Source organism: Ursus arctos, unplaced genomic scaffold (genome assembly GCF_023065955.2).
Source record: "Ursus arctos isolate Adak ecotype North America unplaced genomic scaffold, UrsArc2.0 scaffold_18, whole genome shotgun sequence".
NCBI classification, from domain to species: Eukaryota; Metazoa; Chordata; class Mammalia; order Carnivora; family Ursidae; genus Ursus; species Ursus arctos.
The window spans coordinates 45,761,424-45,785,392 of record NW_026622852.1 but is presented as its reverse complement, the minus strand read 5'-3'; the positions used below and the strand labels follow the sequence as shown (position 1 = coordinate 45,785,392).

Below are 23,969 nucleotides of genomic sequence, written 5' to 3'. Positions count from 1 at the left end.
CATGCGCACATCACACATCGGGTGGACTGCTGAGAAAGTTTCCCAAATTAAATTAATATTTAGATTTCTCTCTTTGCCTCTCTCTGTCTTGCTTTCTCACAAGGTTGACATTTGAGTAAATGTAATGCATTTAGTTTTACACCTGTTTTTGCCGCGAGGACTCATCACCCTCTTCATGTCGCCGTCACCGCAAGTCCCTCCAAGTTGATTGTGTTTAGGATGCAACTCCGCTCTGGGTTGTGAATGATTCTCCTCTTGCTGGACACTAAGTTGATTCCAGAATTCTTCTAAAGCATTGCATTTTCCCCTCAGTGTAAAGACTCTGGCTTTATCTGTGAATATGCTTAGTTTCCCCACAGACACACTTGAGATCCTGACCCACTCCCTCCAAAGTGCAAAGTAGTAAAGTATGAATTAGCGAGTTAACTTTACTCATATGTCCTGAATCAATTCTTCAAGCACCTGCAGCACACACTGCACTGAGCTGGGTGCAGCTGGTGACAAAATGGTTCCATACCACAGTCCTCGCCCTTAAGGACAGGCAGGATTTATAAACATGGACCCATCCCTGGATCACAAAGTACATGCATTTTACCAGACTGAATTTGACAATAATAATGCGGATAATTTGGCAGCAAAGGAGGGCAACGCCAACTAAACCTTGCAGGAAATACTCTTCTGAGGGGAGTAAGAAATGGAGCAAAGTAGAAATCAACTTTTTTCCCCTGCGTGTCCGCAGTGCTAGTGATCAGAGCAGGGACGGTGATACATTTTACCGAGCATCTGCACGCTCCAGACTCTCCGCCAGCTGCCTTATGTGCGTAATCCCTGCCAGTCACAATGACACTGCAGCTCGGGTGTTATAACCCGATTTTGTAGATGACTATGCCGACCTTCACAAAGTCCCGCTGCTGGGATGCAAACCCAAGCAACGCCTCCTCCCTCTGACTCCTCTGGCCTCTGCTGACTCAGTGGACATCGTGCTGGTTCAAAACACGATGCTTTATTTGCACTGCCCTTACCAGACGCATTATCGCCTTTGTCTCTTCTATCTTTTAAATAGGCAGGAAAGGTAACATCAGTTCCATTTTGTAGATGGGAAAGGAGACAATGAGAGGAATACACGAATGCCCGAATTCACGTTCATTCCTTCAAAGCTATTTTGTGCCCAGCACTGTGTGAGCAGCTAGGACCACGTGGTCAGCAAACATCTGATTCCCGTACTCTCAGAGCTTAGAATTTCGGGATTCATTAATTGTGTTGCCGGCAGAACTGCAAGTATAACGGTAAGCCAGGGTCCCGCCATACAGGAAAAGCTGAGGTGCCATGGGCATGTACAGTACAAGGACGACCCCATTCTGAGACACTGAGGAAGGTGCTCCTGGTGGGAGGACCTGGGAACTGGTACCCACAGAGGAGTCCAAAGTTAATGAGTCGGAAGTGGGCCAAAGTAGGCAGGGTAGGAGGGGCTTGCCTGAGACCTTCCACCAACAGACCACAGAAGCAGAAAGATCAGGTTACCCGGACAGAGCGGCAGGATTGTTGGCGCTCTGAGGACAAAGGGGGAGTATTGCAGAAGCAAAACAGAGACAGCCAGATCATGTGGAGGCCTAGGAGCTATGTGAGGAAGGCCTTTGTCTGTTCCTGTAGAGAAGCGAGGGACTGAGGAGTTCTAGGCAGAGGAGTGACTTTTGCATTTTAAGAAGATCCCTGTGGTAAGAAGAAGAGCTGGGGTGGACACAGGGAGGCTAGCAAGGAGGCTCTTTCAGGGGTGGGGAGGGGTTGGAGGAGAGGAGAAGGGAGGAGGTAAAGGGTGAGAGGAGGGGGCGGAGGGAGGAGTGAGGGGAAGGATGGGGGGGGGGGGGCGTAGTGGCCTGAACTAGGATGGAAGAGAAGTCGGAGGATTTTAGAGATTTTCGACATAAAAGAAACATAATTTGGAGACTGATTGACTTGGGGGTTGAAGAGACACTCAAGAAATGGCAGAGTCAGTCACCTGGGGTCCAAGTCTGGGGCTGCACACAATGTGACGAGGCCTACTGCCAGGGACTTGTTCTTAATTTAGATCTTAACTATATCTGGGCAATGAGCAGGGAGCATCGAGACTAGGGATACAGAAACTGGTTAAGAAATGAGGCCACTTCCCACGTTCCTCTGTGGTATTTGGGATGCTGGACTTGTGGGAATCTGTGGGGGAGTCATGTGTACGTGTGTGTGTGTGTGTGTTGTGTGTGTGTGTGTGTGTGTGTGTGTGTGTAGGGGAAAGAGAGAGGGAGAGCAAAAGAGAGTTAACTTTTCTCTCCTGCCCCAGTTTCTATGAGCTGCTCTGTCTTTTGTGCTCTTTGCCAAGAGGAAAGAAAACAGATTGTTCTTGCTCAGAGCATTCAGCTGACTCAACTGGTGCCAAACCAAAAAAAGCCCTAAGAACATAATAATAATTGCTCATGTGTACACAGCACTTTACAGTTTACAAAGGACTCTGCATTACACTCATAAAACTGTAAACCCTGCGAGGCAAGCAACCTACTACTAATTTTCCTTCAATTTGAAAGACACAGAAATGTTCTGAGAGGTGAAATGACTGGCTTAAGCCTTACAGCATACTTGCATCATGCAGATCTGACTTTGCCCCGAGTTCGAGTTCATCTGCCACTGGCTAGATCAGGCTGAGTTCAGACTGAAGGGGCTGCCTTCAATGACAGGGAGGACGCTGCAGAGTCCCTCCCCATTTCCAAAGCCCTTTCACACTGGGCATCTCTCTCTATCAAAACAGGACTCAAGTTATCAACCTCCTATCAGATGAGAGGACAGAATTTACAAGTGCCCAAGGTCAAGCCCAAGGGCAAACAGCCAGCAAGTGGTAGAGCTGGGAATTGAACTCAGGTCTTCCACTGCCCTTTGTCTCCTCCCAGGACTACTGTTAAGCTAAGGGGTGCGGGACCTCAGGTCCAGAGAGAGAGAGATTTAAAGAATTCAAATACGATGTGTGTTGAGCATGCTCTCACATACAAATCTCCAGTTCAGGTTATAGCTTTCAACTGAAGGAGGCCAGGTCGGCAGCAGTGAGGAGGGGCTGGGTGAAGAGCAGCTGTCGTTGCGATCTCCTAATTGGAAATAATTGGGATTCTGTCTCAAACCACAGAGCCCTGATTTAGCCAACTCAGCCTCAACCAGGAAGCATCTGTTGCCATCTCCAATGGCAACAGTTCAATCCCCACTCCAGCACACCATTCTTCCCTGCCAACTGGCAGGCACTTACCACTCCGAGCCTGCAGGCTTCTTGATCCAGCCCCGAGGCCCCGGGAAGAATCAAGTTAGGTCAACTTCTCAAGTTAAGATAAGGGGAAGAGGTGGGAAGGGCACAGAATGATACTAAATACTTTGGGTAGAGGGAACTAGAGTTTCTGAGGATGTGCCAGGCACTGTGCTAAGAGATCCATACTTGTAAATTTATCTCATAACCCAATGAAGCAGGGTATAATGTCATCAGAGGAAAAAATAGAGAGATTATACAGCCCGTCCAAGGTCACACAGCTAGTGAGTGGTGGAGGTGGGATTGGATCTCCTGTCTCTCGGTGCTAAGACTATGCCCTTCTCCTATTTCCACTCTTCTTCATATTTTATCATCTCTGTTGTTTTAAGAATCTCTTTTGGATGTATTCCTGGTGTTATTTCCATCTCTCTCTCAAGGCTAAGATCAAGAGCCACCTCCTCTTTAAAGCCCTCCCTTTCCCCTCAGGTGAAAATGTGGGCAGAGAGTAGAGTTCCCCCAAAACTAAGGAAGCCAGGAGGAGACTGGAAAAGAAACCCACGGTTGCTGAGCAGCAAATGTTGGCTGTTTTTATATCACCTTGCTTGTGGGATGATGGAAACCTACTTCTGTTTATTATGTTAATGAATCCTCTGTGATTCTCCATTGCTTATGCATAATTAAGATGGCCTTTAAAAAAATACCTCCTCCTAGAGTTTGGGAAAACTGAAGTGTTTGTTTGGATTGGTAATAACTAATAACAGAAAATACGGCAACTGCTTCCAAAAGAGCTTCAAGGGATGAGCTGCCTGATGATGCCTGATGCTCAAGGAGGATATTGAAAGAAAATCTGAAGTGTGGGGTGGGGGTGGGGTCAGGGTAAGGGAGGACATTTTTCTATTCTCTTTCAGTCACCTGTTATGAGGTGTTCCCAGTGCCATGTTTCAAGGAGAATGTTGACAACAGGATCAGGCCCAAACAAGAGTTCCTGGATGGCAAAAGAGCTTGAATGGTACAATATAGGGCTTGTTAAAATGAATGGACTCCTTTGGGCTTCATCTTCCTCATTTTAAAAATGACCTGAGGGGCAGCTGGGTGGCTGAGCTGGTTGGGTCTCTGATTCTTGGTTTCAGCTCACATCGTGATCTCATGGGTTATGGGATAGAGGCCCATGTCAGGCTCTGTGCAGAGAGGGGAGTCTGCTTGAAGATTCTCTTCCTCTGCCCCTCCTCCCACTCACACTCATGCTCTCTCTTTCTCTCTAAAATAAATAAATGAATCTTTAAAAAATGAATAGATTCAATGCAATTAGTGTTTCTCAGTTTCACCTCTTTGCTATTTGTCTGTCTGATGAGCACAGCCTAGAGTACTGGATCATGGATCAGTTTGAGGATCTAGGCATCAAATATGTATTAATCACCTGCCATGTGCCCAGTGCAACTGCAGATGTTTGGACAACATTGATAAATATGGGCCTTGGCTTCATGGAGCTTACATTCTAGTCGTGTAGGATGAGATAAGCAAGTGAACCCATATACAGAGAAAATAATTTCAGAACGTGATATGGTTATAGCCCAAACAAGGCAGGATAATGAGGGTCATGTGATAAACAATGCTTGAGAAAGTTAATAATTTGGTGTGAAGAAGGTGCTATTTAAGGTAAGATCTGAATGACCAGGAGGAACCAGACAGGCACAGATCTGTGGCAGGACATTCCACGTGGAGGCAGCAGCTGGAGTAAACTGCCTGAAGCAGCAACCAGTCTGGTGTGTTTTTGGAATAGAAAGAAGGTGGGGGTAGCTGTGGTTCAGTGAGTTGAGGGGGAGAGTGGTCAGAGATGAGGACCAGGATCAGATCACATAGGGCCTGGTAATGAGAACTGGTTTTATTCCAGGTGCCATGGGAGGAAGCCTTTGGAAGGTTTCTGTAAAGGAGTGACATTATCATCATGTAATGAGTAATATGGACCCTACCGTAATACAATGTACATCATCACAAAATTGATGACTGTTTTGGAGAATCCCCGCTTTCCCTAGATCCCATCCACATTCCTCTTCAATTCCCCAGAATTCTAAGGCTCCTTCTAGCTTACATGGCATAAGCAGATTTGAATGAATTAGGACTGCTTAGCTGAATGGCAATATTTAACAACAAACTTTGAAAATGCTGAAAAAGAGAGTTTGAATTTATCAAATGGGATGTGGCAGTTTGAACTACAGGACCAGATTCTCATCCCTCCTGCTTCCCCCACCGGCCCCAGTAGCATCATTGTGTTGAGAGTTTACTGCTGGGTAGGAAGACAAATGTCCTAATAAGGACCAATGTTATTAGTGACAGGGAGGGCAGGCATAGCTCCTTCTAATCAAGTCTTAACATTCTTACCATCTCTTCCATGGAAACTTTCCAAATACTTATAATACTATTTATTTGCAAATATGTTTTATTTCTTCAATTTTAATGTAAGCTTCTGAAGTGCTAAATCCCTGCCTGATTTATATTTAGATGGAAGTCTTGCCTTTCCCACTGGCCTGAAAATATCTCAAAGGTGGAGACTATGTTTTATTTTTTCTATCCAACACAGTGTCTCTTTTCTGTGCTGAATTGTGTCCCCCCCCAACATTCATGTTCAAGTCCTCACCCCAAGTACCTCAGAATATAATTGTATTTAAAGACAGGGCTTTTAATGAGGTAATTAAGGTAAAACGAGGTCATATGGATGGCCCTAATAGAATACAACGAATGTATTTACAAGAGGAGACTGGGACACAGACGTGAGTGTGCCTGGAGGAGAGATCACTGAGGCCCCAGGGAGAAGGTGGCCGCCTGCAACCCAAGGAGAGAGCCTCAGCAGAAACCAATAGTGCTGACACCTTGATTTTGGAGTTCCAGACTTCATAACTGTGAGAAACTGTGAGAAAGTGTCTGTTGTTTCAGCCAGCCAGTCTGTGAGAATTTTGTGACGGCAGCCCTGGCAGACTCTAGCGCCTGCCACAGTCTGGATGAGTTTGCTCCCTCCCTCACTGCATTGTGAGAACATCCAAGGCAGCAGCTGTTCACCTTTGTGTCCAAGGTTCCTAGCACAAGGCTTCGCACCAGGTGAATGAATCTAAACATTAATAAACATGGCAGACCCAGAGGGTTTAAGTGATTTCCCGAGTTCACACTGTACCAGCACAAGAGCTGACCCTTCCTGATTTGGAGAAATCACAGAGATGGTCATGAGAGTCAGAGGCAAGGTAACAAGACTGAGGGTTCAGGAAGCAATGAGAATAGCCATCAAGGGAAGCAAGAGTCCCTTCAAGGGGACAAGTGGTTAGGGAACAACACCCAGGCTCACACATGCTGAAATGTGTATGCTTGCAGGTGACAGCTCCTTGGGATGGCATACGGGGCCTGTTCTGCCTCTCTTTCCACACCAGGCTGGCCACTCTCCACCCACTGCCTGGCTTTCTTCCAAGGCAGGAAGAGTTGTTCATCAGATTGGTCAAGTCTGAGTCACTCATGGAGCCACGATTAATAGTAGACAGGTTTACTGTGCCTTAGAAAGCTGGGACTAGATACTAGTATCTTTCTTGCATGCCCTTGACCTCTTCGAGAGGCAGAAAGCACAAGCTACCCCAGAGTCCCCACTGGGAATTCCCCGAGGCAGGCTTGAGTGTGGCAGCTCAAGTGAGATTGGAGGAGCAGGAGGATGTCTCCTTAAGCTTTGAAGCTACACATCAACTCTATCCCAGCTTTTGGCCAGAGAGCATTGCCCTATGTCATTAGAGACTGGCACACATACTCACAACGAGTGGGGACTTTGATTCTTACATGAGCACTGTCCCTGTTTATCTTCAAAACATAGCGAGTGAGCAGGGGCAAGTTCCAGGCCCCAGTCTCTATAAACCTTCTCTTTAATTACCCTATCACCTTGCAGCCCCAAACCCTCCCACTGTTACCCAAACTCCGGGATTTTTGCACAGAGACAGTTGGGCTGCACGTCTGTGGGTGGTTTAAGATCCTGTGAATTACGCAGATCCTGGCTCTCATATCATCAATTATTCTGGTCCTTCATGTGGGCCTGCGTGGGCTGCATCTTGTGATTTCTGGTTCTCGCCCTGCAGGGACTCTTATCAGCCTGACCTTTTGAGTCACTTCGTCACTGAATTGCTTTTCTTAATTTGCAATGCCCCCCTTCTGTCTTTTTCTTCCTGACACCCATTTTGACTAGCACACTGGTTCCTAACTTGCATAGATACATTCTCGGTTCCCTCTCTCCCTCTCAAGTGTGAAGTTTATCACCTGAAAAAACAAATCAAGTGTGACTTTTCCCCCTTTAGTTTCCTAATCATTTTAAAGCACTGATTATCTCCCGAAATAATGGGAACAGTACAATGTTCTAAAAGGGTAATGAAAAAAGAAAAACTTTCCTTGCTTTGAGCATTGAATTCACTTTTACTTTTAAAATAAAAAACCATATATATATATATATATGTATATACACACACACACATATATATCTTATATAAAGAATAGTGTTCATAATAGAAAAATTAGTTACTAGAGGTAAAACAAAAGAAAATAAAATGTATAAATGTATTTCTGGGTATAGATGCAATTTTATTCCACAGTCTACTGGCAGAAATAACCCCCTGAGGTCAGCTGCTCTGAAGCATTCTGTTCCCATTCTAATAAAGATCCAGTGGCATTTATGCAGGGATGTGCTGCCAGGTAATTCTGCTGCTGCTGCTTCATTTCTATAGTTCCCTGAGCCAGAATAATGTCAACTTCTCTAAAAGCTGGAATCTGGGGAAAGCAAGGTTGCTATTCTCCCAAAATCATGGAGAAGAGAGCCCCTGAAACCATAGGGTCCTATGCAGTCCCTATGAAACGCACTGGGTCTCCTTCCTATATATATCTGGGGGAATCACTCTGCCCAGCCGGTAGGGTGGCATGGGCTCTGGCCCGTGCTTTACTTTCCTCACCAAGGAAAGTCTTTGCCAAATCATGGGATTAAATATCTGTGTCTATATTTAATTATACTTGTCATTCTTTCTTTACCTGTTTATCTGTTGAAATTTGTAAATATCAAATAGTAACAAAATGCATTAAGATAGTATTTATCTCCCAAGACTCCCTAAGTGTATCATACAGTGGAATCTAGATTTTGTTGATAAGGTCACTTCCTTGGTTAAAGCACTGTGCACTCCAGTAGCATTTTAATTTATAAATGTTGGGGGCTTTTCTAGATATCTTAAAATTATTGATTTCTAATATAATTCCATTTGATTAGAGGCTATATTCTGTAAGATATCTATTTTTTTCAAGTTTTTTGAGAACTATTTAATAGTCCAGCATATGGTCTATCTTGGTGAACATTCTATATATATTAGAAAAGTTGGTACATTCTATAGTTTCTGGGTATAATGTGGTATAATTGTCACATATGTCAATGTGGTTGATAGTGTTATTCATCGCTATATACTTACTGACTTCTTGTTATCTATCCCTTATTGAAGAACAGTGTTAAAATCTTCAATTATGATTGAGGATTTATCTCTTTTTCTTTAATTCTAACAGTTTGCTTCATGTATTTTAAGATCTTCAGCGATGATTGTGGATTTGTATCTTTTTCCCCTTAATTCTGTCAGTTTTGCTTTATGTATTTTGAAGCTCTGTTATTAGGCATGTATACCTTTACGATTACTATGTCATCCTAATGAATTGACTATATCAATTGTTGCTCTTTATCTCTGCCTTTTCTCTTTGCTTTCAAATGGAAGCTACCTTAGTAATAATTGTTTCAGGTAAGGATCACCAGTGGATACTAAAGCCAATAGGAAAAAGCTTGATGAGAAACAGGATATTTGCATGGTCTCAAAGAATCTTCTAATAAGATATTAATGACAAACGCAAAAATAGTATCAGTAGAGGAGAAAATCAGAGAGCACCTTGACTGAATGATCAAAGTTAATCACCAGAAATAGAACAAACAGACATCTTCTTTCTAATTTTTTGCAGAGAAAGGGGCACAATATCACTTCCAAAGTACTTCTGCCAAAAATGCAGAACCTGAGCCTGATCATGAGTGAACAGAAGACTGGCCCAATTTGAGGTACATTCTACCAAAGAAGACCTGTGATTTTCTAAAATCTCAAGGTCATGAAGGGCAGAGGCCGAGGAGTCATTCTATGTCAAAGGAAAGTAAAGGGACATAACAATTAGGTTCAACGTTTAATCCTGAATTAAATTCTGAACTAGAAGAAAAATTACACTTGCTTACAAAAAAAAGACCTTAGTGAGATGACTGAGAACAATGAAATAGGATCTATAAATTAGATATTAATATGGTAGCAATGTTAAATTTCCTGATTTTTATCATCATATTCCTGCTTATGTAAGAGAATGTCATGGTTTGGGGGGAAAACACACAATGAAATATTTAAGTGTAAATGAGAATTATGTATGCAGCATATTCCCAAGTGGTGCAGGGAAAAAACGATCTGCAGGCTTGGGGGTGTGTGCACAGATCTTCATGAAGGGAAAGAAAGGGAGGGGGGGGAGCAAGAAGAAAGAGAGATGCAGAGAGAGTGATATTGTGAAAAGTGGAGCTTAACATGTGGAGAATCTGGGTGCAAAGTATATAGAGATTTTCAAAACTACTTCTCAATTTTTCTATACATTCGCAATAATTTTAAAAATGAAAGTGCTCCTTGTCTTGAACACTATCTTTTCTGATATTAATGTAGTCACTTCAACTTTCTTCATCTTAATGTTTTTGCATGGTATTTTTATTGCATCTTTTAACTTCTAAACTACCTGTGACTTCCTATTTGAAGTACTCTGCAAAGCATCGCATCTTGCTTTTTTATTTAGTTTGACAATCCCAGCCTTTTAATTGTAATGTTGAGTTCATTCAGGTTTAATATTATTATTCATATAGTTGGATTTAGGTCTACTATTTTCTTATCACTTTTCTATTTGTCCTTTACTGACTTCATCTGGGTTAATCAAATATTTTCTAGCATTTAATTCCTCTATTGGCTTTTCAGCTATACCTCTTCATTTTTTTTTTTTTTTAATGATTGCCTTAGGGATTCCAATATGCATCCTTAAGTTATTACACTCTACTTAGAGTTAATGTCACTGTTTCCAGTAAAGTGAAAGATCCTTGCAACAGTAGAGTTCTATTTACTATCCTCTTTTTTTTCTTATGGTGTCATCTGTCTTCTATGTGTGTAGTATATATATGGTATTATAATTTTTGCTTTAAATAATCATATGTATCTAAATATATTAAGAAAAAATTTTTAAAGATTTTATTTATTTGAGAGAGAATGAGAGAGAGAGAGAGCACGAGTGGGGGGAGGAGAGGGAGAGGGAGAAGCAGACTCCTCACTGAGCAGGGAGCCTGATGCAGGACTAGATCCCAGGACCCTGGGATCATGACCTGAGCCGAAGGCAGACGCTGAACCGACTGAGACACTCAGGTGCCCCTAAGAAAATTTTAAAAATTGTCTTTTTGGTTTACCCTTATGCTTAACACTATCTCTTTCCGTAGATCTGTCAATTTCCTTTAGCATGATGAACTTCTTTCAGCATTTCTTGGATTTCCAGTCTTCAGGAGACAAATTATCTCAATTTTTTTAAAAAAAATCTAAAGATGTCTTAATTTTGCCTTCATCTTTCATGGATATTTTCACTCATATGGACTTTTAGGTTGACCATTCCTCACTGCCATCCCCAGGGCTTTAAAAATGTCATTTGATTGTCTTTGGTTCTCCACTGATTGTGGTGAGAAGTCACCTATCATTTACATCCTTGTTTTATTATATCTGATGTATCATTTTCTTTGGATTCATTCAATGTTTTAATTTTTGATTGTTTGATTATAATGTTCCTAGATGTCATTGTCTTTGCTTTTATCCTTTTGGGGACTTTTTTCTCTTTTTCCTTTTGGATGTGCTTGGATTTGTAAGTTTATATCTTCCACCAAATTTGGGGAAAATTTCACCATTATTTCTTCAATTATTTTTCTGTCCCATCATCTCTTCTCAATACTCAAATTATATAGATGTTACAGTGCTTGATATTGTCCTGCAAGTCACTAAGGTTTGCTTTTTCTTTTTTTCTTTCAGTCTTTGTATTTTCTCTGTATTTCATTTTGGTTAATTTCTAATATTATGTCTTCAAATTTGCTCACCTCTTTTGCGGCTGTTTCCAATCTGCTATTCCACTAAAGTAGTGAATTTTTCCTTTTAGATATTAAAATTTTGTTTGTTTGTTTGTTTCTGAAATCTCCATTTGGTTCTTCTTTATAATATCTACTTGGTTGCTGGAGATTCACTTATTATGACCATACATTCCTTTAAATCCTTGAATTTTTATGACAGTTGCTTTAAATTCTTTTTTTCCCCCTAATTTCAATAACTGGGTTATATCAGTCCAGTTTCCAGGTTTGGGCCCACATTTTCCAGATTCTCCACATAAATAGTAATATTTTCATTATTATTATGTACCGAACAATGTGCATACAACACTATTGAGACTCTATTTTGATATCCTCCTTTTGAGGATATTAAGTTGTATTTTTTTCTTTTCCAGAAAGGCAGTTGATCTGTTATAGAAAAATTCCATTAACAGAATCCCTGTGAATTTACCACTCAGCATTTTTTTTGAGAACCTCTTGCAATGGTTAGCTCACTACCTCCTTGAAGAAGTCTAACTCTGACCATCAAAATCTCTGACAGGTCTATTAAAAATGTCAGTTCCTTTGTGTTTACCCATAATGTGCTATCTTTGTAATTTCACTCAAAAGCCACAGAGGTAAGTCTGTTGCCTTTCCAAATGACAGCCAAAAATTTTGGGGACAGATGTTCAGATTCTCAAAGGTCTCAGTGTTTTAAGTACTTCATAGTAGGCAGTTATTAGAATCATCTCTTTCCTCTGGATTGTTTGAGATAATATAAATAGGGCTTGAGAGGAAACTCTGGAGCTGAGGTTTTTGGGTTCAAATCTTAGCTCTACTTCATTATCTTGGACAAATTACTTAACCTCTCTGTGCCCTAGTTTCCACACCTATAGAATAAGGATAATAATATGAGTTATCTACCTATTAGACTGTTGTAAAGATCAAATCAATTGGTATATGTAAAAATAATTAACAGTGCCTGGCATACAGTAAGTGATGATCTGCTTTTATTATAGAATCAAAATTTCCTTTGGAACCTTTCTGGTATATCAACATAAGTAGATTACCTATGATCTACCTCAATAGAAGCATTTTTTAAATTGCTGTTGAGAATGATTATCCATGTTTTAAGATGAAATCTGGGGCAGTAATTAGTATGGGAGAAAGGTGTGGGGCAGGGGGCAGATGGGCTACGACCAGAAAGTCTCACTATAACCTGTGAAAATGCAAAAATCAAAGCAAAGTTTGGCCTTCAGTGGGTCCCAAACCTGGCTGCATCAGAACATTTGAGGAGTGTTTAAAAATTTTCCATTCTGAGTCCCATTTCAGACCTACTAAATTAGAATCCTTGTGGGTCCTGGGAATTTTCATTTCTTTGATAAGCTCCCTAACCCCCACCCCAACCCTGAGTCAATTCTCAAACATCTTGGTGGCATAAGTTCATGAAGCACTGTTTAGGACACTAGGCAGATTACTTTTAAGGACGATATTGCCATGAGCATTAAATGTCGCTAAGTAAGGTAGTGATCAGCAGCTCCCTTGTTTTACTGATGGGTAAATAAAGAATGAAAAGGAGAAGTGGCTTGACTTTATTCACCCCGAACAAACAAAAAGGTCAGACTGTATGTCTACTGACTTCACAGCTGGTGCTTTCTCCGACATACTCATGTAATGATTGCTTCAGTCAATTTAGAGACTGGGTGGGCCCCTATCATCTGCTAAAGAGGCCTCTGACAAATGATCCACCTTGATTTTGTCCTTTATGAGAGTCACTATCATCTCAGTTTATCTCTCTTTAAAATTGGTACAGTGTCGACATTAAAGAAGTGGGATGCTGTGAAGTTTAATTAATGTTGGAAGTCCTCAGATGCCTCCAGATGAAAGGTACGACATTGATACACAGTATTACTATTATTACAATTTACCAGGCTCTGGTCACCTGCTGGGCTGTGTGTTATATTGCATTTGAAAGAACAAGAATGAAAAGCAAGCACATCAGTTGCTGCTTGGAAATCCAACCTGACCTTAGACTTGCTCGTTCCTTATACCTGAGCATCAAACCCATCTCAGATTCCAGGGGAGATTCAGAGATTCTACAGCAACTAGAGAAAGCTTGACGAGAAGCAATGGGATAAAGAGGAATGCACTCTGACTTCAGAGGTGAAGGATGATGAGCTTAGATGCTGGGACTCTGGCTTACTAACTACAGGAAACTTTTCACCAACTCTTGGTGTATTGGAGATAATGCCTAATTTTGATACAGTTGTTTAGAGGAGTAAATGAGATAATGTATGCTAACCACTTTACATAGTCCATGAAACTGAGTAAAAGCTGCCGAATGATGGATTCCAGAGAAAAACTGATGCAAATATCCAGGAGAAAGAAGAATGACAAGGGAGAAGAACAGCACGCTAGACCATATCCATTCTGTAAAGATTGTACAGTCAAACTGAAACAAGCAAGAACATAATGTTTAGCTAATACTATTTCAAGAGGAAATACAGGCAAGTGGATGTACATGAACTCATTCTGTTCTTAAAGCAACACTCTGACAAGAGACTTCCATTGTCTTCATTTTACAGATGTGTAATTGAAGCTCACAGACTTGAGGTCACACAAGTCATCAAGGGTAGAGATGTGCTGTGACCAGTGTTCTCTTTGTCCCATGACACTGTGCTGCCTTTCACATTCCACGTGCTGGACAGAAAGTGTGTGATTAATAGTCACATGTTTTGTTTTTAATCCCAACATATGGTTTTGTTTGACAAAGTTACTTTTGAGAATCTTAAGCAATACAACTGTCATTTTAACATCTCACTGTTACTTTTATTCTTTTCTTTTACTGTCACAGCTCTGTAAGGGAAATGGAGAGTGGGCATCATTATTTCCATTTTATTGACATGGAAACTGAGGCCCAGAGAACATTAAGACCAAGAAAGCAACCAATGAATATAATTTATATAAAGATCAAATGCTTCTTAGAGAGTTACATACATTCTGCTTTCTTGTTTTATTCCTAATCATATCATAATCTTAAGGCAGCATTCCCTAAAAGTTGTATACTGGGCAGGGCAGAGATATGAAAACAAGCTCTTCTTCATGCCACAAGGGTAGATGCAGTTAACCCTTCACCTAAACTGAAAGAAGTTCTGGCAGATAAATACTTTCTCTCAAAACAGTAACGAGAGCTCCCAGGTGGGATATTTTGTACTTGAGATACTCAACCCTCGGTTCCTCTGGTCCCGTTCTGTCTCTGAACAGCAGTATCATAATATCTGCTGGGGTGAATAACAGCCTCCCTCATTGTGCCTTCAGAAGCAGGAATGGCCAAGGAGTCCTGAGAGGACTGAATCCTACAGAGTAGGCGCAGCTGATCCCGAGACACAGTCAGTTTCACAGAGGTCTAGGATTTTATTCTGCTTTCCTCCATCTTGATTAATTTCATAGCTAATGACTCTACAGACTTGGTGATGTATGATATGCTCTGTCAGGACAAAAAAAAAAATGAACTTTTACTAATAGAACATCTTCATGCAGTGAAAGGTTTTGCAAACGAATGTAACTCACACAGAATTATGTTGGCAGGGGAGTCCCAAGAAAAAATCTTCTGAAGACCCAGGAGCAAAAAAAGGGAGACCCAGTGTAGAAGACAGGGAGGGAGACTTTTTTTAAAGGCACAGAAAGAAGAGAATGACATAGGTCTATTTAGAGAGATAAAGCTGGACACACAGAGAAATAGACTCAGCTTGAAACAGAGACTCAAGGACAAAAGACAGAGATATAGACAAAGTCAGACATATGCAAGGACACGTCTGGCTAATTCAGTGAGTGGACTCAGAGGTATTCAATAATATTTTGCAAACATTTTGAGTGCTTATCTCAAATAATGATATCTACTAGACATCTGCTTACTGAACAAATGTATATATCGAACACCTTCTCTGTGTGAGATACAGTGCCAGAACCTGGAGATGCAATAAGCAAAACACATGCAAAACCTACTCACTAAAGTCTAGTTAGAAAGATATTCATTAGGGGCGCCTGGGTGGCACAGCGGTTAAGTGCCTGCCTTCAGCTCAGGGCGTGATCCTGGCGTTATGGGATCGAGCCCCACATCAGGCTCTTCAGCTATGAGCCTGCTTCTTCCTCTCCCACTCCCCCTGCTTGTGTTCCCTCTCTCGCTGGCTGTCTCTATCTCTGTCAAATAAATAAATAAAATCTTTCAAAAAAAAAAAAAGAAAAAAAAAGAAAGATATTCATTAAACAAAGAAGAATAGAGGTAAATAACCAACTTCAATATTGCAGTTACAGTGATGGATAAATCCATGGGTACAGAAAGGCATGTTAACAGCTAAATGACATCAAGGTGTGATTATAAATAGCAAAGAATAACAGAAGCATAATAATCTTATTTTTCTCTTCATACAATTTTAAGGTCTAGAGAAGTGAAGGGGTTTGACCAAGCTCACAAAGCAAAACGTACCCAGAACTGATAATTATTGCGTAAGTGGGACTTAAATCATACATTTTTATTTAGAAGTTAACTAATAACGGGATAGTTCTGACATGCAAAGCAGTATAATTGGGCACAATGGCCATCCAGGTGCCCATCACTGACTACCATAGTCTGTAAGTCTAAATCGCACCACCTTGAAAGAAAAACAGAGAGACTGAGGGCCTTCCATGCTGCCAGCTACCTTAGTTGCATTACCCTTTGATTTTCTTGACACTCTCAAGATGCAAATGTCACACCCCTCTTACAGATGAAATCGCTGAGATTCAAGAGGTCAGCTGACTTTCTCAAGAGTGAAAAGCTTATAGCTGGTGTAGTCAAAAATTTCTACCCAGGTCTATTTAATCCCATGATCTTTCTGATAGGCTGCACGATCAAGGACAAAAGGCAGGGAAAGGATTGAGATTTTTCACCACTCTGACATTTGGACACAGGACACCAGAATACTTCTACTTTCTCCTCTAACCCTCCCCTTCTCCTTTTTTTGGCTAGGTGATGAGGAGATTTATTTTTGTTCCTTTCAGATTATTCACATGTTCACTCCCACTTCATCTCAGGTCTAAGAAACCTTGGCAGGAAAAGTAGCACACCTGTTCCTCCTTTTCCACGTCTTCCCTTCCCGTTCACATCAGCATCGGAAGCTGCTGTACTTGGTTAACTCATCGCCGTGATCTCTGAGGGCAATATGCTGCTAACTCCCAGCTGTTGCTATGGTGACCATGATGTCATAAAATGACACTACCTGTTTGGACGAGGGTGATGATGAATTTTTTTTTAATCTATTAACTTCACAAAAATATAGAACGCTAGATGTGAAAGTAGAAAGGAAACCGATGCAGAAACCCAAACGTTAGAGCATATTTTTCTTCTTAGTAATCAAGTTGGACTCGACAACCTCCATATGGTTTTTTCCTGCTCTAAGATTTTATAATGACGGGAAAAGATGAATAATTACTTCTCTCAGAAAGAGGCAGCATTACTGGCCTAAGGTTGAGAGGACTGTGATTTAAATAGGACTCTGAGCTGAAGGGCAGGGTGGTCTTCCAAAAAAACTGTTAAGCTCTAGGCTCACTTCTGTTGAGCATTTGTGAGTCCTTTCTCCTAGCCTCAGTCCCACCATCTGTTAAATAGGAATGAAAGCATGAAGCTTTCTGCAAAGAGTGAATGAGAAAATATATTCAAAGTACTTGGCATGCAGTGGTTCTACTTAAATATTATTTTCTTAGCTTTAAATACTTGCAAGGATATGTCATTTCACAGCATGAATTCAGGCAAGTCATTCTATTTCTTTTAGACACAACAATTTTGTTATTATTTATAAAAATTAAGAGAATTGAAGAAAAAATAAAGACAAAGGAGATACAGAAGCAGATGAAAAAAAAAAAAAAGATGTATATGGTCTTACTAAAGCTCATTTAGTTCTAGACTCCAGAATCTAGAAGAAATGTTTCCATGAAAAGACTAGATGTGCAATGTGTGTACTGTTCCTTTTAACCACACAATCAAATCCAATCACTGTCAAATATGACAACCAATAAATGAAGCAAAATACTTAAGACTTCCTAGAGAGCGCTGGTGAGTGTCATTATGCCCATGGAGGTGGCCTGGGACTTCAAACTATCATAGGTGGTTGGACCAGAGATATTAGACTTGGAGGGAGGGACATTACAGAGAGAGGTAGGGGAGTAGTTCCCAACCACATGCTGGTGTTTTACATCCTAACAGAAGACTTGCTTGATTTGGCCCTGGAAATCAGGAGAAGGGCCACTGAAAGTTAAAGAGTATGAACTTTAGGTAGAACTTTTGTAGGATCAGACTTCTCAGCAAGCAAGTGTGAAGCCTTCAGACAGGCTGAGTTCTGCATTCCTGGAAATTCCATCAAGGTTAAGGAACTTGTTGAGGTGCTGGCATGCATAGAGGGTTTAATGCATTAGATAAAGGTGTGCACTGGCAGGAAGAGAGACTCAGAAACAGTGAGCTAGACACTTCCATGTTCAGTAATCAGTTCTCTGATCCTAGGGGACATTTTATGGATAGATAGCTTATATTTGCTCCAGAGAGCAAAGCTTAAAATTTATGCACACACCAAAATGCCTGCAATGGAAATTTCTGTATAAATGTGAAATTTTCTTTTTCCCTCCAGCTTCGATTCAATTGCTAAGGTTTTACAATCTCAGGGCATCTTCAACAAATGGGATCTCTGGTTAACTATGAGAGACAGTTGTTTATGAATGATATAGGGGATAGTCAGGTCACAGCTGGACAGTGCAAAAATGAAAAAATAGTTTATCCTTGACTGAAAGTAGTTCCACATGAATTCATTAACTGGCTATGATCATGTAAGACTTTGCCTGTTGATACCCCAAAGTAGCATGGTGATATTATCAGCTAAAAGGGGGGATATAAAAAAAATGAAACCATTCCCAAAAGAATTATCCTAAGTACCTTATGATAGTACAATGGGCTTTAGAAAAGGGGGTCAGGATAGGGAATAATATTGGGCAAATATGGTTGAATGGGAATTTCACGCCTCATCAGTCACAGACTTGCTCATCTGTGAAATGCTCTAATGTGTTTTTAAAATTCTATGGGTAGTCATTACAAAAATAAGTACACCATAAGCTGATCATCTGGAACCACAGGTCACGAAGATGATGATGAACAAACAAAAGACAAACATTGCAGGGCATTAGGAGTTCTACTGCAACCATTAAATTTTGAGGGTGATCCAAGAATTTCAGCCTAGGGCTCCATGAGGTGCATATGTCATTTCTAAGGCTCTGAACTGCAGCCAGCCTGGACCCACCCAGTGTTGTACCAGGTATATGATCCTGGGCAAACTATCCCTTCTCTGGGCCTCAACTTTCCCTTTTGTAAATGGTTAGGCCCATCAATATCTAGTAGAGAGCACAGAACAGAGTTACAGGATATTAGTGTTAGTCCTAGAACCCTCTACTCCATGATCACTCTTGTGGTTCTCTTACCTCTTTGAATCTTCTGAGATTTATGATTCCTGCTTCCTTCCATCTGCTTTCACTGAAGCTTGTAAGGTCCTATGGCCAGATTGTTGATCTGGTTATTTCTGGTCATTCTTCATTATTCAAAAAATAGATGCCAAGCATTAAGCTAGGTTGGAAAACTTTTTCTGAAAAAGGCCAGATAGTAATGTATTAGGTTTTGAAGGTCAAAGGGTCTCTGTTATCAACCACTGTATTCAACTCTGCCGTTAGTGCAAAAACAGCAATGGACAGTACATAAACCAATGGGAATAGCTGTGTTCCAATAAAACTTTATTTTCAAAGCAGGGGGAGGGCCAGATTTGGGCCACGGGTCATAGTCTGAAGACATCTGAGCTAGATGCTGGACATCATAAGGTGAATAAAGTCTGGTATTTTATATCAGAGTTCAAAACTCTATAACCCGTTCTTTTTCTGTATTAGGCCAATGAGATTGTACTCTTTTCCTTTTATACAGAAGTATGCTTTTTAAAATTGAGATATAATCAACAAAGAACATTACATTAGTTTCAGGTGTATGGCATAATGATTTGATATTTGCATATCCTGCAGAATGATCATCCCAGTAAGTCCAATTTCATGCTGCAGCAACAGGGTTCACAAGACCTTATGGCCCACAAAGCCTAGAATGTTTACTATCCTATCCCTTGTAGAAAGTTTGCAGAACCCTAATTCAGAATAACAAAATGGTTATTATTGAGTAATAATTAAGAACAGGATTTAGGAGTGAGACAGATACCATTTAAAATCCCGTAAAAATGCTATTAATAATAACAAAAATAACCAAGGGTCAACTACGTGATACACATTTTACTAATAATTTGAAAAAATGTATTTAATGTGCTAATCACAGCAATTATATAGCATAGTAATTATTGTTGCACTCAATTTACAAACTCAGAGGTAGTTTACCTAAGCCACACACCTATTAGAAGATAAGAATTCAAACCCAGCTCTATGTATCTCTAAAGCTCAGGCTTAATTTACCTAGACCATGAAGGATGAATAGGGAATTTGCCAAGTTGGGGGGAAGAGCATTTGAGAAGCAGCCTCTGCAAATGCACAGAGGCATGAAAATATATTCAAGGAGCAGAGAGGAGGCATCTAGAAGCAGAAGGAGGCTGGACTGGGCAGGGCAATGGGGCAGCTTATGAAGGGTGGGGTGCCAGAGGGAATTTGTCCTTGCAGTTTCTTTAACCAGGGATGGTTGGTGTGGATAAGCTACTTAGCCATGGTGGAGAGTATGAAACCCCTGGGATGCGGGGTTTTCTCACTTATTAAATTTTCATTGTACTATGACACCCTCCAAGAGATCAGTGGTGACTAGTTATGTCATAGGCAGTCCTTGCTTATTGTTCAGATTCTTTATTGAAGTGGACAGTGCTCATCCTACTTGAGATGCTGCTTTTACGACATTGCTCACCTCTGATATTTATTCAAAGAAATTAAACAGCCAAAATATTAGTCAGTAGGGCTTACTATGGAATCCAAGGCCTGGCTTATTTCAGAGGTGCTAGGAGATGTTAAGTTATTTTAAAGTAAGCAGAGGAACACAGTAGGACACTCTGGTTAAGGACAATGCCAAGTGCTTAGAAATGGTTTCCCTTTGAGCTTCTGTTCACGATCCAGAGCTATCAAAGAGAGACATGAGCTGATGAAGAATCTTACATACCATCCAGAAAAGGAGATTGGGTCCCAGAAGGGAATGGTCTTCCCTGGGTCACAGAACTGGCTGAAAGTGGGTTTTGTGCCAGGAAAGCCGTGTGACCTAGGTTCTGGATGGGTCTGACTGATCTAATAATCTGAATATGGGTGATGAGCCATTTGACTGCACAGATAAAAACTGTTCTAAGACTTTGGCACAACAAAGAGAAGACGTGGCCTGTTCTGAAACTCATGCGTAGTAAAAGGACTGATGACCTCCATAGAGGAAATTTATTTATTTATTTATTTATTTATTTATTTATTTATTTATTTATTTTTAAAGATTTTTTTATTTATTTATGTGACAGAGAGACAGCCAGCGAGAGAGGGAACACAAGCAGGGAGGGTGGGAGAGGAAGAAGCAGGCTCCTAGCCGAGGAGCCTGATGTGGGACTCGGTCCCGGAACGCCGGGAACACGCCCTGAGCCGAAGGCAGACGCTTAACGACTGCGCTACCCAGGCGCCCCTCCATAGAGGAAATTTAGTACTTAGAGCTGCAAGGAAGGGGACATCTCAATTCAAACTATGGGCATACTTTCTTTGAATTAGAAATTACATGGATTCTAAAAGCACAAAATTATTTTGAAGTCTGTTTTATGGTAAAATATCATATACGCTTTGCATTAAATTCAACGATTTGTCCCTTTTTGTTTTTATATCATCTTTGGAATGCTCAGTACCCTGAAAAATTGGTCCTTGGCACACCCCTGCAGGTATAGCTACACTAACCTGAGAAGCAGCACCTGATATCATGTAATAATTAAAATCATAATATTTCAGAGTTTAAATAGGTTTTGGAATCACCCTTCCTGATTGCTATTCGGTGCAGAATATTTGAATACAGGGTAATTTAAGGCCATTTGATGTGCCTTCTAATTCTGAGAATCTTTGAGCTCAGGCTTCAGTTAATCTTTACACCAACATGTTTCCAATGGGATGCTGTTTTCACCTCCATTAGAGTAACTAGCATGGTATGCCTTTCAGACATTTTATAGTATTACATACACACACACACACACACACACACACACACACACACACAAACATATATATACGAGAGATAAAACTTTAGATTATAGGCATTGGAGTCAAGGTGACCTGGTTTCAAATTCTAGTTTTTCACAGCAGGTTGGTTCTGTGAGCTTAGGTATGTTTCCTAACCCCGCTTAGCCTCAATTTCCTTATTGTAGAACAGGAATAAAAAGACCTTCCTATAGGAGTTGGTGTGAGCATAGAAGAGGTAGGGATATAAATCTCTTACCACAACGAGTGGAATATACCACATGCGCAGAAAATGGTAGCTAGGGTGTGCATGTGTGTGTGTACACGTGTGTGCATGTGGCTCTCATGGTGACTGGCACAAAACACCAAGCTTAATAACAATGGGTGGACTTGAATAGAGTTGAGTCATACGCTGGCAATAGAGGGGTTTTATGGATTCCAAGGCTAAGATGCAAACCGAAAGAACATTCCACTGATAGCACTTGTTCCTTTACTTCTTGGCTCCAGGAAGCTCCTGAGACACAAGAAATTCTGAAGCCCAGTTCTGTAAAGCTGAGAGTCTGCATTTCTTCTTCTGCACTCAGACATGCACTGCATCCCCAGATACAACACATGGCCAGGTTTTGCACACAAACCGCTCTGTAGAAAGGCACTGGGCATAGAGGGGAGAAAGAACATCTCCACCAGCGTTACTCTCCTTGAATTGAAGAATAGATTCCTGTTACTTCTCTTCATTGACAAGGAGTCGACTGGACTCTTGGGATGACATCTAAACCCAGACTTACTAGTAGGCAGCACTGATGCTGTTCCAAGTTTCTTCATGAAAGTGTTGGCTTCCCAGCTCCACAAGAAGGCTGCAGATTAAGGAGATGGAACTAATTATTTATTTTTCCCTGGGAGAAGGATGATGCCTGGGAGGTGCTGAATTTCAGAAGTCCTTTATCCGCTCACGGCAATGGGAACTTCAACAAAATCATTGGGATCGCATGCAGTTCAACTCCCTAGAAATACACTGTCTCTGGGCAGCTCACAGCATATATGAACTCATCAAAGTACAGGAAAAAAATCTTTTCTCCCCATAAACTTGGTGAAATATATTAATAGGAGCTGCATTCCATATGCAGAATGTACATATAAAATACAACTCTATTTATAAAATCTTTTTCCTGCTTCTTTTCCCAAGATGTTCTACTTCTCAAACTGAGCAGATGGGGTCTCTTGTTTTCCCCCTTTTGGCAGCTCTGGAGCCCTGGGGAATTGCAAGGTTATCTTTATAAATGTGGGATCCTTGTTACATGAGTGTTCATTACTTGAATTTAGATAGTTATGGTTGTGCAAAAAAATCTTCACTACCTAAAAATAGTTAAAACACTAGTTGTTACAAAATTAATTTCTATCAAGGTATTCACCCTGTTTCTTCCCATTGTGTCAAAAGAGTTTTTGCTGTTTAGACCATCACTGATTTTATAAAACATTTTGAGCACCCACACCACAGTGAGAATACAATGCGAAAGGAAACAGCCATTCTGAAAAAGCTGCACGGTATCATGAAGTTGATGAAAGTGATGTGGGGCTTCTCTGGAATCCAATTCCGAGCCATTGGCAGAGGAGGATTAGGCTGAGTTAGACCAATTAACAATTGAAAAAGAGAAAATCAACAAGGAAGATGATTAGAAGCTTCAAAAGAGAAATATTTGAATATCAAAGGATTAGGAGAAGCCTAAAGGGGAAATGATGAATCTCTCAAATATTTTTACAAAAATTACCTTCCTCCTAATCATGATATGAAAGCGAAATGCAGAGTGAAGGATTTCATTTCATTTGATCCTACAATTTTGTCAGAAAAATTACTGTTAAAAAATCAAGACCTGGCTCATTTTCTGATCATTTTAAGAATTAGCATGTGGTTAAAATTATCAAATAAATTCTGACTATATAAGCTAAAATAAACTTATATTCATGCATTTTAGTTTCATTTGCCAAACCTAACTTCTTGCGTGCTTTTCTCTGGAATTGTGTTTCTATTTGAGGTAGATGCACTTTTCAGTGGATCTGATTTCACAGAAGGATATCGTGTGGTAGTTAAAGCAATTAGGATTGTGTGAAGAATCTGGAGCCAGGATGCCTGGGTTTCAAATCCAAGTTCTGGTACTTATTGTATAACACAGGAAGGTGATTTGATTTCCTTGTACTAAGGGTTCTTATCTAGAAAACAGAATTAATAGCAGTCCTGTTTCAGCAGAGGATTGGGAGCAAGGTAGTGGATATTGTATCAAGAGGCATCTGGCCTGTCCTTTGTGATGAAGTGTC

General features: G+C 40.6%; 2 long non-coding RNA genes across 3 annotated transcripts in view; one reads left to right on the top strand and one right to left on the bottom strand.

The window, feature by feature from the left end:
* Window positions 1-3,341, bottom strand: part of LOC125283269 (uncharacterized) — a 40,009-nt gene extending 36,668 nt beyond the window's left edge. The window contains exon 1 of the long non-coding RNA XR_008959960.1: window positions 3,260-3,341. This is a non-coding gene — a long non-coding RNA (uncharacterized LOC125283269). The remainder of the gene's footprint in view (window positions 1-3,259) is intronic.
* LOC123001880 (uncharacterized) lies at window positions 1,526-23,623 on the top strand. Of its 2 annotated transcripts, XR_006411173.3 has the most exons (3): window positions 1,526-1,715; window positions 13,234-13,307; window positions 22,167-23,623. It is a non-coding gene; the product is annotated as an uncharacterized LOC123001880 (long non-coding RNA). The 2 variants fall into 2 exon arrangements; XR_008959959.1 differs by lacking the exon at window positions 22,167-23,623 and having other exon boundaries at window positions 13,234-14,235.
* Window positions 23,624-23,969: the final 346 nt, after the last annotated feature.